This window comes from Rhineura floridana, chromosome 1 (assembly GCF_030035675.1).
Source record: "Rhineura floridana isolate rRhiFlo1 chromosome 1, rRhiFlo1.hap2, whole genome shotgun sequence".
NCBI classification, from domain to species: Eukaryota; Metazoa; Chordata; class Lepidosauria; order Squamata; family Rhineuridae; genus Rhineura; species Rhineura floridana.
In genome coordinates, this window is record NC_084480.1 from 221776341 (window position 1) to 221793658 (window position 17318).

Genomic DNA, 17318 nt, shown 5'->3' on the forward strand with positions numbered 1-17318 from the left:
AACTTGCACTTGGCTGAATTTTCTCTTCTCTTAAAGATACAGAATCATTCGCAGGCCCTGAGCCTGGCAACCCTAGTGCAATCCTATGTTTGTTTACTCAGAAGCAAGTCCCAATGTATTCAATCGGGCTTACTCAAACAGGGAAGTGTGCAGAGGACTGCAACCTCACACGCTAAGGAATTTGTTCTTTCAACAAGCCTTTTAAGTTGAGACCTTATCCCAGTCTGCTTCTGGTGGAATTGCTTTCTAATATGTTTTTGAAACTTTACTTTTTTTTAAAAAAGGTGTTTTTTGAAGCTTTTAAAAATGTTTTTAAAGATGTTTTGTTTTAATATATTTTAAAGTCTGTTTTTATTATTATTAAAGTGTTTTTAGTGCTTTTGTTTGCTGCCCTGGGCTCCTACTGGGAGGAAGGGCGGGATATAAATCAAATAATAAATAAATAATAAATAAATAAACTTCATTCACCCACCTCAGAATCATGCCACTTTAAGCTATTTTGCAACTGTTTATACTTGTTTTATGGTTATTGAATTTTAAAGGGATTTATTTCTTATTGTGAGCTTCCTTGGTTTCCAATCATCAACTCTACCTTACAGGGTTGTTGGAAAGACTGTATACACACACACACACACACACTGCAGATGTAAAAATACATACACCCCATATAATAGTTTATTGTCACACCAGTTGGTCTTTGCAGACAATGTTTTTTAAAAATCAGTATTAGTTTCTTACATAATAAAAACCCTAAATAAGCCCTACCTAATTGCTTTAAAAATAGGATTGGAGGGGGAGAGAAAGATTTACAACACATACATAATTCTTTGCTATGTTTACCCAAAAGTCCCATTAATTTACAGCACAATCCTAACCATATCTATTCAAAAGTAAGTCCCAGTGAATTCAATGGGGTTTACTCCAGGTACATGGGATTAGCATTGCAGTTTTACTCCCAGAAAAGTGACTATTGGATTAAAGCTTCATATTAGGAAGGTTTTCAAAACACTGCCCTCTTCAACAGCCCAAGGTTTGACTCTTGCACACAAGAGAACCCCCCCTAAAGGCTATATACTTACTCAGTTTATGAGATTTTCAGATAAACAGGGGAAAAAAACAATTTTCTGGCATTGCAATGAGGTCTAGGCACTGCCTGGAGGTCAACAAATCACAACCCTGACTTCACTTATTAGCTACAATCCTGAGATGACGGGCTTAGAGCTATGAGCTGATTTAACAGATCTGTTGAACAGATCTCTTGAACAGATTTAACAGCTGCAGGGGGGCGGCTGATGTTTTGGTGTATATCTCATGAACCAGACCAGCTAGAAACTTAATTTTTTTTTAAAGCTGAGAGTCTGGAGATTAAGGTGACTGACCCAAGATTAAGGTGACTGACCCCCAAAAGCTGGAATATCCAGCCAAACACTGGACACCTGGCAACCCTATTTGGAAAGTGCCTGGGGGAATGAGTGGGATGACAGGGTAGGAAAGTGCCTGAGAGAGTGAGTGAAAAGAGGGTAGGAAAGTGCCTGGCTGAGTCATATGACATCACCAGGCCCCACCCCATGACATCACTAGGGACCACCCCTGAAATCTCAGGGTTTGGGATGCTTCTGACCTGGCAACCCTACACCACATCTTGGAGGAGAAAACAAGCACCTACCTTTCTATTTCTCTAAATTCCTAGCACAATGTTATTTGCTTTTGGAATTACAGAAAAGTTTTCTTCCCCTCTGTACAAAGTAGCCAAGACTTTTAGAGGAAAGACCACAAAATATTTTGCTATATTATAAAACCACTAAAATGCAATTTCTCATTATTTTGGCCAGCATCATGAATTTTTCACACAGTGGTCCCACTCCTGATGTTCTCCTGGGCATGTTTAGCCACATTAACTCTGGCTGAGACTTTGAACTATTTTTAGAGGTTTTAAATGCATCCAGGAAAAAGAACTTTTTTCCTTTTATTCATATAAACAGTATCCCTATTTATTAAAAAGTGAAAAATGCATTTCTTTTTACATCAGATGGCTTTTACAATACAATTCTACTTAGAGAAAAGTCTGTGGGGAAACAAAGTCTTATAACATGGTACTTGAGAGACTTTGTAAAGGCTACTTTAAAGTTGACAATGAGGACATTGAACTTGTCAAGGATACCTCGGCACAGTGATTAACCAAAATAGAGACAATAGTCAAGAAATCAGAGGAAGGCAAGGACTGGGGAGGGCAGCTGTGAGATAACTAGAAAAGATCCTCAAATGCAAATATGTATCACTGAACACCAAAGTCAGGATCATTCAGACTATGGTATTCCCGATCTCTATGTATGGATGTGAAAGTTGGACAGTGAAAAAGGCGGATAAGAGAAAAATCAACTCATTTGAAATGTGGTGTTGGAGGAGAGCTTTGTGCATACCATGGACTGTGAAAAAGACAAATAATTGGGTGTTAGAACAAATTAAACCAGAACTGTCACTAGAAGCTAAAGTGATGAAACTGAGGTTATCATACTTTGGACACATCATGAGAAGACATGATGCACTAGAAAAGACAATAATGCTGGGAAAAACAGAAGGGAGAGGGAGAGAGGAAGGCCAACCAAGAGATGGATTGATTCCATAAAGGAAGCCACAGACCTGAACTTACAAGATCTGAACAGGGTGGTTCATGACAGATGCTCTTGGAGGTCACTGATTCATAGGGTTGCCATAAGTCGTAATCGACTTGAAGGCACAAAACAACATCAACAGCAACATTTCTGGATTTTCAATTCCCCAATATAGATTCTTCTGTCTAGATCCCTCTTTTAGGGCTCAAACCCACTGTACAAAACCCAATGAGTAGTGCTGTGAAACCAACATTTGTGGCTTTTACAGAGCAATCTAACATGGAAGAGTCTGGCAGGAATGATGCCAGCAGAAGGAGACGCCACATTCTGCCTCTGTGTGGGAGCCCTGTGAAGGGGAGCATGCTGGCTGCACCAGCAGAGGTCAGCATAAGGAAAAGAAATGTATGTTTCCTTCCGCTGTCCTTTCTCTTGGTGGAGCAGCTGTTGGGATGGGGGGCTGCAGGATGGAGTCAAATGAGGCCCTCCTGCCCCTGACACCCCTCCAGAACACCCCTTTTTCAGACCTCGCAACCGCCTCAGCTGCACCAGCCAAGCCTTGGCTGTGCCCAAGTGGTGGTGGAGTTCCTCGGCTGCACCACAGCTGCACCCTGGTGGGGGATTCCTGCCAGCACAACCTGGCTGTGCCAACACTCTCCCTCCTCCTCTGTAGCTATGCAGCATCCTGAAGCCCCTTGGCCTGGCATGACAACCAGGAGGATTGTGCCCTTAGCTTGTTTTGTTCTGGGACACTGCTTGTGTGCAATGTTACAGTGGCAGCTGGTAACATTTTCACTTGGTAGAGCTGCAATTTTTAACCTTGCTGTTTTCATCAAAATAGGACTGGTACAGCACTTATTTAATTGTTCTCTGCACATCTGTTGACAGGGGAAGAGTTTCCATCTAAGCGGGTCCAAGTATGATTTTCAGACACGATTGACTCCACACCTCTTATTTAGAAATTAAGCCATACCACATGACGTAAGTTTTTGTATTAATGTATACACCAACATATCCATTACAAAAAAACCTAAACAAACACGCAACTTTTGGAAAAAAAGGTGAGAGGTATTTGCTTCCAGTTTCACGCAGTTTTCCAGAACACTTTTTTCCTCTAAATTTCTGGGCGCATTCTGAGAGGAATGGCAGGATATAAATGTAATAAATAAATAAATAATAAACTAATTAATTAATTAATACCAAGTATTCCATCCAATAGGGAAAAGTGATTGTTTCACTTGAGCCAAAGCTGAGCAGAACATATTTGCAGTGCATGGCTTAATCCTGAAAAGGTGAAGTAATAATCTCTGCTCATGGGAAGAGTATATCACACCACACTATTCAGAATCAGCCTCTTATGTCTGAGATTAGGGGAAATATCTTCCAGGTTTGGGGAAGGAAGTGGAATCAGTCAGTGTGCTGACAAAACTCAGCAAAAAAAGCAAGCAAGAAAAAATAGCAGCAGCATTTTCATCTATTCTGCTTTCAAAATATTCTAAAAAACTAGCGGAGTTGCTTGTTGTAGCAGAGCTGCACACCTTCTCTGGAAGTATTCGGGAAAATACTCAGAATTGCCTGCTCTGCTCCACCTAATAGCTGCTGCAGTTTTTAAATGAGTGAATGAGTGAGTTTATGACTACACAAGACATCTATCATTTCTCCTCCCAATTCACCAAGTCACAAAAATAAATGCAAAATAATTAAGTCAAAAATAGAAGGAACTTGCTTACTCTCTCTCTAGCAAGATCACAAAACAAAACACATCAAAGTAGGTAACACTCCCTGGTGCTCCCTGTTTACCAGAACATGCTAAAAGCTATAAGATCTTCAAGGAAACGGCTCAGCATGCTCAGAAGAGATGTATGATTCTGATAGGCTAATATATGGGGAAGGGGCATTTTTCAAGCAGCCATTCCATATCTTATACACTGTGGTTCCTGGATTGCCCTCATAACTAGCAGTCCTCCCTAACAATAAAATACCAGTCATGTGGTGTTTCTGCCCAGAGACACATAGGAGAGATTTCTTTGCCATAAGCTATGTTTTTGAGTTAGGATTTACTGAGTGGTGCAAAGAGCTGATTGGCCAGAAAACAGGAGATTGACAGAAATATCTGCAGGAATCTCTCTAAGTTGATAGAAGTAGAAAATATGTATGGGACAGGAAAGAGTGTATGGATTTGAGATTTTGGGGATTTTTTTAAAAAAAGGTTTGACCTTCTCTTTGGGAGGGCTATGCCCCAGTAGCCTTAGTGGGAATGTAGCTCTAGCTCTAGCCCACTGCAGTGTTAACATGCCAGCAATGTATACCTTCCTGGGGCCATAGATCGGTGGCAGAACACATGCTTGCATGCAAAAGTTCTGAGGTTCAATCTCATGAATTTCTATGAAGATCTGGGAGAGTCTCCTGTCTGAAACCCTGGAGAGCTGCTGCCAGTCAGTATGGACAATACGGAGCTAGATGAACAAATGGTCTTACTTGGTATAAGGCAGTTTCCCATGGCACTGTTCATTGGCATGCTTAAACTACATGTGAATGGACTACTGCATGTGGTGACCACATAGCAGCTACACAACACACTTTCCATACCCAGTTATGAGCATGCACGTAAACCTTTTGTGGCTTTTTTCTCTTTTTTTAGTATATTGGTGTAATGCCCAGTATTCTGGAATTCCGGTATAGGAGATCATAAGAGATTAGATGAGAGGAACTATGATACCCCATGGCCATATGGCTCATCCCAGAACTCCGATTGCTATCTTTCATTTTCTCCTCAGAACAGCACACAGCCCAAACTGACAGCATGCACACCAGTCAATGGGAAGTGGTATGAAAGAGATGTCTCCCAAACCATGCCCATCAACCCCCACCCCTCCACACAGAAAGTGGGATAATACTCAAACACATACCACACAAATGAAAATACTGGTGATCTTTCACAAATGTCATTTTTTTGTGGTAGAAGAAAAAAGCTTTTTTAAAAGCTTATTATTCTGGAATAGCTGCTGAATAATGGCAATGTATGGAAGCATGCAAAAAAAAAATCTGAAACCACCAACTCTCAGCCACTATACTACTATAAAAGATAAGTGAGGAAAGGCCCTGTACAAGGCTTCTATTGGGCTGGAGCTCTTGAGCTGACGTTCTCTGGTAGTCCCTCTGCATGTGGGAATGACTGTCAGAGAACAAAAACCTTAAGTCAAATTATCATCAAAGCCTTACAGTATGTCATAAACAAGCAAACCGAATGACAAGGATGCTACAATCGATAGCATATAATAATCAATATAATCTTGTGTATATATTCACCACTTCTACATATTTTCAACTCATTGTTCAGGATTCATGCATTAATCTTGCTTGCACCACTAACAGGCAAGGCCAATTAAAGAGTTATCTACTCATCTGTATCTCTAATCATATAGTTAAATTTAAACTTTGCAGACTTGCTGGCTTTTTTAGCCAAACATTTATTTTATTTTATTTATATATTTATTTATATCCCGCCCTTCCTCCCAGTAGGAGCCCAGGGTGGCGGATTTTAATCATGGAAAATGTGCTTACAGTATTTGCTTTACTTGAACAACAAATTCATTAGGAAAAAGTGAAAGGAATGCAAGACATGCAATTTCACGCTTTCATGCAAGAAGCACTTAAAGACCAAACACAGGTATTGTATCTTATTCAATTTACATCAAAACATTTGTGGTGGCATCGAATGACCACTAGGGGCCCTGCTAGTACTTTATCATAAACGTCTTGGGAAAGCAACACTGCTACATATTTTAAAATAAAAGAAATGCTCATTAACCTATTTCATACTCTTCCTTTGGTGAAAATAAGGATAATTCTTCCTCCACTGTGTACCTTCCTCTCCACTACTTATTATTTCATAGATGTGAAGCAGCCATTTTTTTGACACAGCCATGACAACTTTCATGTACAACATGACACTGAGGACTGTACAGTTTAACTCACTTCACGCCTGATTCTGTTCACATTTGAAATGGAGATTTAGCATGGCACATTCTTCCACGCTTTTTTAAATGCATGTGCCTAGTACACATGACAAATGTGGGAAAGAATGAATTATCTATTATGTGCTGGATAATCCCAACAGGAATATTGAGGGCCCTTTCAAATTATCAGTTTATAACACAATTGGGGCGGGAAGCAGGGGAAGTACAGAAACGATTATATAACCCAATTTAGCTCTGTTCTCTTGTAACAGGCGTGTTTTTGAAAACAAACAAATTTATTTAAAGAACAGATTTTACTTAACAAGAATACTTAATAATAATAATAATAATAAAATTTTATTTCTAGGCCGCCTATCTGGCCGAATTAACGGCCACTCTGGAGGGAGAAGAGAAAGAGTGGATTGCTTGGTGGGGTTTAGAGAGTTGTTTACCAGGAGGGAGGTGGAGTTCGGATTAGTATTGAGTAAAACCATATGCTTATGTGCCTTAAGAAGAAATCTTGTTAATCTTGTTAGCTTTGTTATCTTTAATAAATACTTAATTTGGTTTACCAAAGGCCTGATCCTTGGCTGGGGTTTCACAGACCAGAAGGGAGGGTAAGGTAATGACCAAGGCTGAAGGGGAACTGTAACAAATGGTGGCAGCGGTGAAGAGAATAACAATACCAGTATTCAGAGTCTCTGGGAATACTAGTATTGGGACGTTACTGGTGGTTGCCTAGCAGGGGGATCTGTTGAGATCTGTGCTAGAGCGGATAGGTAAACCATAAGAGAGTGCGGTCCGGACTGGTGGAGTCCCTGGTGGTGCCTAGAGACAGGCAGTAACCACGAGCAGGTAGGAACCTGACAGGGAGAGCCAGGGAAGGACGCATCACACCTCCACTTCTTTGTGCTAAGGTACTTAAACATGTGGTTTCAATCATATGTTCTTCACTTTAATGCAGTTCACACAATAACTTACTCAGTTTCCAATACCAGTTTAAATCTGCCTACCTAATCCCACTACAACCCAACTCTAATCCACTCTCCCTCCAAAGCCCAGCCCTCTACCAAAACAAATCCCTACCTCTTCAAATGTCCAACCCTATATCTTCAAAAACTCTTCCCTGTCATTCAACTGACAACCCTTCAAAATATAAACCAGTCATCCTATATTCACAGCCAATCACATGCAGCATACACCAACATTCCACTCATTCATTCCCCCACCCAACACTCACCACTGACCATAACAACCTATTAAACATAATTTACCATATATCTATCTACCTTTATTGTATTTTAGTAAGTGTTCATGGGTAGAGTGACACTTACAGGTGAGGCAGGCAAGGACAAACTGTGAGGCCCAGAGTGGCAGTGGGCCTGGAACAGTGGCAGGCCTAGACTGGCAATGAGGCCCAGAGCAGCAGTGAGCTCTGAGAGGTGGCGAGGCCCAGAGCAGTGGCGGGCCTTGAGTGGTGGTGAGGCCTGCAGCAGCAGTGGGTCTGTGTGGCAAGGCCTAGAGCTTGGTCTCACCAGGTGGGTGGAGGGTACCCAGGACAGGAAAGGTCTGGCACCCCCTGGGGTGATGGGGGAGAAGGGGGAAGGGAGTTCTGGCACCCTCTGTGGTGGGGAGGTAGGGTTGCCAGGTCTCTGGTTTTCACCTGGAGACTCCTTTTTTTTTTGTTCCTCTCCAGGTCTCCAGGTGAGTCACCTTAATCTCTGGGCTCTTAGCTTTTAAAAAAAATTCTAGGTTTTCTAGTTCAAAAGATATAAACCAAAATGTCAGACACCGCCCGCCCTGCAACTTCTCTTAGTACTGGCTGCTCTAATCTCTGCCCTACAGGTTTTTAGCCAATAAGTGAAGTCAGGGTTGTGATTGACAAGATTTGTTGATCCCCAGGCAATACCTAAACCCCATTTCAAGTTTTCCTGCTTGTCTCACATCAGGAATTTGGTAAATATATAGCTTTCAGCAGCATAAAGAGTACTTTTTCTGTACAGGATTGGGACTTGCTTCTAATTAACATGCATAGGATTGCACTACAACAAGATCACAGCAGGATCTTGGTGGGCATACACAGTGGCGTCACTAGGGTTGGTGTCACCCAGTGCAGTAACTCATGGTGTCACCCCCATGGACCTCCTCCCGTACCAGACCGTACAGAATCCTTAGTAATGTTTTTTGTACTAAAGTTACTCGTAAATCGTAATTCCCATATATCACTGAATGTAATGGCAATAATAGTGACATAAACAACTAGCAAAATTAAAATTACACCTTTAAATTACAATATCATACGCACAGCCTAAATGTATTTACATTTATACATAGTTTCATGTGGTTAAAGTGAAAATGCGGTAAGAAAACAATAGAATTCAAAGTAAAAACGTTTAAGAACTACATCAAAATTATGTTCATTTTAACACAAACACAATTCTTTGTTATGTTTACTCAGAAGTCCCATTAATTTACAGCACAATCCTAACCATGTCTACTCAAAAGTAAGTCCTAATGAATTCAATGAGGTTTACTCCAGGTAGATGGGATCAGCATTCCTTTACTCCCAGAAAAGCAAGTATTGGATTAAAGCTTTCATATTGGAAAGGTTTTCAAAGCACTGCCCTCTCCAACAGCCCAGAGTCTGACTGCATGCTACACACAAGAGAAAAAAAAACTTTAACCCATATTCTTACTTACTCAAACTGAAGACCTCAAAACCACCATTGTGACGTTGTAATGAAGCCTAAGCACTGCCTGGGTCAACAAATCACAAGCCTGGCTCCACTTATTGGCTACAATCCTGAAAGGGCGGGATTAGAGGCCAGAGCCTGGAAAAGTTATTTTTTGAACTATAACTCCCATCAGCCCAATCCAGTGGCCATGTTGGCTGGGGCTGATGGGAGCTGTAGTTTAAAAAAGTAACTTTTCCAAGCTCTGGCTAAAAGCTGCTATACAGATTGGTTAAAAAATAGATTAAACAGTCGTGGGGGGGGCTGACGTTTTGGTGTATATCTCGGGAACCAGACGACCTAGAAACTTAGTTTTTTTTAAAAAAATTGAAGCTGAGAGTCTGGAGATTAAGGTAGGAGCGGCTCTGGGTGTCATCCCCCTCTCGGTGTCACCCAGGTGTGGTCTGCACCCCCTGCACCTGCCTAGTGACGCCCCTGGGCATACACGATAAACAATCTTATTTATAATTACAATAATAGCGTACATGCAGGGTTTTTTAAATTACTTGCCAAAAATGGCATATTATACATTTTATCTTTCAATAATGTTTGAACAGAAGTTTTAAAAAGTGTACATGCTGCAGCGTTATACTTTTCTAATTAAGGAGTCAAACAAGTTTAAATTTTACTGGATTGTTGAAGAGTGCAGTTTATTTGCCTTATTCCTAACCTGTTCTGAAAACCTTTCCAATATGAAGCTTTTCTGGAAGTAAAGCTGCAATGGTAATTCTACATACCTGGGAGTTGACCCCATTGAATTCAGTAGGACTTACTTTGGAATACACATGGTTAGGATTCTGCTGAAAATCAATGGGACTTTTGAATGAACATAGAAAAGGATTGTGTTGTAAATCTTTCTCTCCCACTATGATCCTTTTTTTTAAAAAAAAGCAGTTAGGCAGGGCTTACTTAGGTGTTAGAGCTTTCATTTGGCAGGAAACCAATACTTTTAAAAAAATGTTCTGCAATGGTCAATGGTTTTGACAATAAGCTATTATTTGTGGTGTATGTATTTTACATCTCCAGTGTGTGTATAGGGAATATTTCCAACATCCCTGTGTGGTAGAGTTGGAAACCAAAGCAGCTCACAACAAGAAATAAAGCCATTTAAAATCCAGTAACCATAAAACAAGTATAAAACAGTTGCAAAACAGCTTAATGTGGCATGAATCTGAATTTTGGATTGGGTGAGTGAAGTTTCTTGTCACTGAATTGCAGTCCTGTGCATGCTTCCCTGTCTGAGTAAGCCCTGTTCAATACATTGGGAATTGCTTCTGAGTAAACATGCAAAAGATTGCACTATAAATATATTTACAGGTTGTGTAAATAATAAAAATTTTTGACATTCATGCTTATATAAATATTTCTTTGTACTATGTCTGGATATGTATCTGATTTCTCACTATGGTTGTAAATTATTATTTACAAATTATTATTTCCTTTACATTTTAAGTGAACCCTTCTTTCTTGGGGTGGTCACAGTCCCCCTCTGTTGTTTTCACCCTGAGGGTCAGATTAGGCTGAGAGATGGTGCATAGCCCATGGTCACCCAGTAAACTTTGAAGCTTATTTCCATTTTAAAATTTAATTAAATTGATTTATATGCAGGCAAATGTGATGTAATGCAGATCCACATAATACATTTAAAGCACATCCAACTCACATTTAAAGCACAGGATTTTCCCCAAAAGAATCCTGGGAAGTGTAGTTTCCCCCTCACAGTTATAGTTCCCACCACCCTTAACAAACTACAGTTCCCATGATTCTGTGGTGGGATTCATGTGCTTCACATGTATGTTGAATGTGCTTTAAACACATGGTGTGGATCTGCTCTAGTATGCTGTACATTCATTAGTGAACTGAAAAGAACAATTTTAAAAGATACTTTTTTAAATAGGGGTGTAGCTCAGTGGAAGGGCACATACTTTGCATGCAAGGGTCTAAAATTCAATTTCTGGAAGAGACTACTGCCTGGAATCCTGGACAGTCAATGCTAGTCCATGTCATCAGTACTGAGCTAGATGATATCAAATGGCCTGACTCGGTATGAGACAGATTTCTTTGTGCCTAAAAGAGGAAAGAGACCCAAGGGCCACAGTGACTCCAAAATTTATTTATTTGCAACATTTATACACTGCTTTATTGTAAAAAAATCTCAAAGCGGTTTACAGAAGGAATTAAAACAATAAAATTATTAGCAAAAACATTTAAAGACAGGTATTTAAAAACATTCAAAATAACAAAACCAACAATGAGTTAAAAATAGATAAAAAACATAATAGCTTTTACATGCCTGGGTAGGCTTGCCTAAACAAAAATATGTTTAAGCAGATGCCAAAATGAGTACAATGTGCCTCACTCATGTCAGCAATCATGCCGCAGAATTCTGCACTAACTGCAGCCCTTGCATCAGGTTGTGCTGCATGGGGATTTCTGTGACCTTGGCTGACTGGCTGCCAGGATTTTTTTAGTTTCGGTTAGAAACCCTGACTGGTTGTGGGATAGTGAGTTTTATGTCTTACTCAAAGGAATCTTGTTGTGGTTGGTATGGTATTGAATTTAGGAAATCTTCACTGTCTTTTTCTTTTTCTATTTGCATTTCATTTACTTCTGACCTTACTCCCTTACATCAATAGAAGCAACAACCATGGTGCCATGTGGTCAGCTCAACTCTCTTAAACCCACTGATGATGCACCTTGTTATCTGCATGATCGTTTGTTTCTTGCCCAATAGCAGTAAAGAGAATTCACATACTGGGGTTTCAATTGCTGTTGTTCCCAATCTACTGCCTGTGAAGGTAGACCAAACCATGTGGGTTTTTTCCTCCTCTGTCAGTTATTACTCACTAGAATTGGATTGGCTTTGAAATTGAGTTTATAGTAGCCCACAGAGTAGGCAGGAAAGAGTAGAGAATCTTCTTAACTCTTACTCATTTCTCAAACCTCCCTCTGCAGTGAAGGATCAAGTCTGTAATGACATTTGGAACAGCCATGTTAAAAGGCAGGTAGGGCATTCCAGGCAGGGGATTGCCAACCCTGCTTGGATATGGATATTGTTGCAGAGGATCCCTAGTCAAGCCTTACCAAAAGCACAATCTTAACAATATTTACTCAGAAGTAACTCCTGCTGAGTTCGATGGGGCTTAGTCTCTTAGTCAGTGTGTTTAGAATTGCAGCCTTCAGGGGTATCCGTCTTAGGAGTAAAGACTTAGGAGTGCTCCCATCTAACATCTCCACAACACTAGGCTTTCTTCCTACAACAGCCTTCTGGTGACTGGCCTGGCCTGAGGGCACTTAAACCCTTCTTGCCAGAATCAAGTAGGCTAGATTAAATGTTCCTTACCCACGCTGTCTAAGCATGTGAGAAGGAATGATCCTGTCACTTAAGCTGGACCTGAGAACACCCTCATTTAGCTATCTTAATTTCCAATCAGAGACTTTTTTTGTTTGAGTGGTATGCTGCAAGCTACTGTGGTTGATGCTTAATGTATCATGCTTAATGACATCACTAGAGCATGTCTCCTATGATATCACTAAGGCCCACCCCTGAAATCTCAGGGTTTGGGATGCTTCTAATCTGGCAACCCTATGAGGGGTTGAAGGAGGAGGGCAGTTCTGGTGACACCTAGATGGTGGTGGGGAGAAGGGGAGGGGAGTTCTGTGATGGTGGTTACAGGGAGAAAGAGTGGGAGAGATCTGGCAACCCCTGGGGAAATGGTGGGGAAAAGGGGAGGGGTGTTCTAGTGACCCCTGGGGTAGAGAAAGGGGAGGGGAGCTCTGTTGACACCTGATGGGAACAGTGGAGAGCTATGGTGAACTGTGGAGGGAGGGGGGCTTTGGTGACCCAGGGGAAAGGGGATTGGCAATGATGGGCAGGGTTGGCAAGCACAGCAAGCAGGGGAGGAGCCCCTAGTATTATAATAAAACAGCACCAACCATTTACATAACAGGTTGGAATATCAGAAGCACCTCTCTTTTCCTGTTCTGTGAAAACCTTTTTGGTACCGGCGGTAAACAACACCCCACTGGTCTTTCTGTTAAAGCTGTGAGAAAAAGTTGGGGATAATGTTTTTTGAAGGACCTCCTAAACCCACATGAGCATTCCTGGATCCTCTTAGGCACTCCGTGTGGGCTCACCACCAAGACGCATTATAGTGTTTGGCACTAGAGACAAGGCATTTTCAAGTGGTGACTCCTATGGAACTTTCTCCTTAGACAGGTACCTATGGGCCCCGCAATAATATTTTTTAAACTGGATTTGAAGTCTTCAACTGGCCTTGAAATTTAAATTATGAATTTTTGCCATCTTTATATTTGCATTGTTTTATTCTGCTGATATTGTTAAATGTGTTTGGGTGTTTTCAGTTACGTGTCTATTATTTTTAATATGTTGTAAATTGTGTTTTAATATGTTGTGAATCACTTTGAGAGGGTAACTTTAAAAGACAGTCTATAAACGCAGGGAAAAATTATCTAACCTCAGTAGATAGAGCTTGGTATCTCTGCAGGGAGATCTCAGTATCATTATATCATGGAAATGCTCTAATGCCCCTCACCACCAGTATCAGGGGTGCCACTGGCCCGGGGCAGGGTGTGCCCAAGGGCCCAGTCATGCCTGGCGCTGGACCTATTGGTAGCAACATATACAAATAGCTAACGTTTCATGGGCAAGTGTCAAACATAGTAATGAATACTGGAAATTGTGGAAAAAAGGTTTTCCAACAAAATATTTTCTGACAAATGACCTGTGACCAACATAACATGAAAAACACCAACAAAAGCAAGACCCTGTGTATGTGTCACTTTACTATGCATTCAGAAGTTTCAGGTCAGCATCAAGTCCATGTGGGAAGGTGTAAAGCCCATGGGGAATTCACACTTGGCTATGGCAACACCCTAATTATTTGTTTCTTTTCAACCCAACATTTGTCATTATTTGCAGGGACGACAAATGTCATGAAAGTCTTCTTTTTTAAGAAGAGGATTTAATATTAATGATATCAAACAAATATTCACAACAAAGCTTTCCCAATAAATTATCTTTTCAATTTCCCTGTCTCAAATTCAACAATAACAAAGTTGGCAGTTGACACCAGTGCCTCAAAGGATGTTTCTGCTTCTGTGCTTTCATTTAGGATAATCACATTCCCCATAAGGGCATTATTCCCTGTATTTGTGGTATTTATTTTAAATTATGTGAAAAATTAACTTGTGTTCAAGACTGCCTTCAACCTTCTACAGGGTTGTACTGTTCTCTGATGCAAGGCAAGAGACCTTCAGCTCCTAAGATAAATTTTTGTATCTCTAGTTGACTCCTTCTGGGGTTGCCAACTCATGAGCCGTGGGTGCCAGAGCACGTGCAAAGGCCTTCAGTGGCATGCCCAGCAGATAGCCGAGTCTGACTTTCATAAAAAAAAAAGAGTAAGTCTTTAACCCCCCCAGAAAGAAAGTTATGGAGCAAAATGTGCATTTCACATGATTTATGTGAAATGAGCCAGCCTTGCTGCTTCTGCCTGTCAGTATTAGCCAATAAGTGAAGTCAGAGTTGTGATTGATAAGTGAGTTGTTTGAATAGCAGGCAGTTGGAATCCCTAGAGTCCTGAAGAACTGCTGTTTTGCCTTCCCTTTAGGGCACTTGTCCTGCATCTGTCTTTTATTTTTATTTTTTTAGTGTTTGGAATCTCCATAGTTTGCCCTTTCTTTTTCCTTTGCACCCTGGATGCATCTTTCCTGTGCTGGGTTCGTCTGAGATCAGGTAGTGCCTCAAATTATTTTCTGCAAATACCACTACACAGTAAGTGTGGGTGAATGTTAAAGAATCCCCTCCCCCCAAACTTTGCAAAGATAAGGTTGACATTAGGAAAAAACAGAGCTCTTGTGTCGTTAACAGAGGTATGGCAGGCATAAATTCAACAGTTCAAGCCTTTTCCAATATAGAAATACATTTTTAGGAAAAGCTTCAGCATGACTACTCTCTAATTTTGTGTTATGCCACACCCCCATGGCAACCATTTTACGTCACACCCCCATGACAGCCATTTTGTCACTGGTGCCCCCAGCACTCTCTCAACATTTGAAATGTGCCCTCTGGTCCAGAAAGGTTGGCACACCTGACCCCAACTATTTGGCATAGCTAAGGAGAACCAAACAGAACAAGCTTGCCTTCTTGATATATCTGAAAGGAAGATGGTAGAAACTTCTACATCTTCAAGAATGTTGGTGGAGATCTAGTAGAGAAATATCAATTCTGCATTTTTGTAAACACATCTAGGTTGGAGTTATAAGTATTAATTATAACCCCAAAAGTTACCTAATTACTAGATATATTAACATATATTATTTATTTATTATTTATTTATTGTTTGATTTATATCCCACCCTTCCTCCCAGCTAGGGTTGCCAGGTTCATGGCCTGAGACTGATCCTGTATCTTTAGGAGAAGAGAAAGTCAGCCAAGTGCAGGTGTTCTTGCAACTCTGTAATGGGAAAAACCACAAAGCGGAATTCTCCCTTCCCCCTGCACAACTTTTAAAGATACAGAAGTCTACTCCCAGCAGTATGCCCTCCCTACCCTTGTCTAACTTATCTTTTAGACTGTAAGCTTCTTGAGGGCAGGGAACTGTAACTTTTTGTTAAAACTTTGTAAAGTGCCCTACAGTGATAGTATGGTATAAATAATCAGGGCCAGTTCTAAAGGGCGGCCAGGTGGGGCACTGGCCCGAGGGTCCCTGGAGCTACAGGAGGCTCTCCACTCTCCTTCCATGATTCACGGAAGCATCCACGGACCACCATCCCCCCGCTATCCCTCCGCTTTACCTACCTTTCCGTTTTTTGCAGCATGCAGATTTGCCATCAATTAAGATGGCAGCTGAGGTTTCCTTAAGGGGCTGAAGCCTCTGCTGCCATCTTTGTTGATGGCAAGCATGTGAGCTACACGCACGCATTGCTGCCATCAACAAAGATGGCGGCAGAGGCTTCAGCCCCTTAGGGAAACCTTGGCCGCCATTTTGATTGATGGCAAACCTGCGCATGCTGCAAAAAACAATGGGAAGGTAGGTAAAGCAGGGGGATAGCGGGGGGATGGCGGGTGGCATGGAAGCTCCTGTCTTGCGGTCTGCGGATGCTTAAGTTCCATGGATTGCAGAGGGGGAGCGGAGGGGCCCAGGGCAGGCTGGTATCCAAGGGCCCTGCCCTGCATATTAATTATTAAATTATCAGAGAAAGCATTATGACAGTCCTAAAAATGACATAACACAATTATCTTATGTAAGTTGCACACTGTGGTGTTACATTGGTCACAAGAACTGTTGCATGTAAAACGCATTTCAATTAACATCTTGGATTTTCTTAATGCTTACAAACTCAAAGGAGAGAATAAAGTTTTCTTTTCATTTGTTGAGGTGGAAAAAAAGTATGTATTTCTGTGACCAATGTAACAACCTCAACTAATATAAGTTTTATTGTCATCTGATTTTGTTCCTAACATAAAATTTATTATCTGTTTACCAAATAACAAAACAAAACAATCAATATAATAAAGGGTTATTTATTGTTTATTTTCTTGGAGAAGTCTGTAACTGAAGATTGGGAAAAACCAGACGAATTCTGAGTCATCTTGCACGCCACAATTCTGGTTGTTTTACTCATGTGTAAAATGCCATTTTGACAAACTGTTGCCAGATAATAAAATTTTGGAAAATTATCTTTAAAATGATATAGAACATGTTAACTACATATGAAAATGAAAAATGGGCCTGTAGGTTAACATTGTCATGGAATTACCGATATATATATGATGTCTCATTTTATTAATTTTAAAGAAGAAGAATGGCGGCTCTCCATAAAAACTGGTAGGGACTTGCAAGAGATAGTGTTGCATGTATTTCTCTTGGTAACTCCTATTGCAGTTTGGAATTTAGTATTGATAAGGAGGCTCTGACTCCTGACAGGGAGGAAGAAAATAAAAACAACAACATTGTGACCTGTCATAAGGCAAACCACAAGTAAAGAAATGGAAA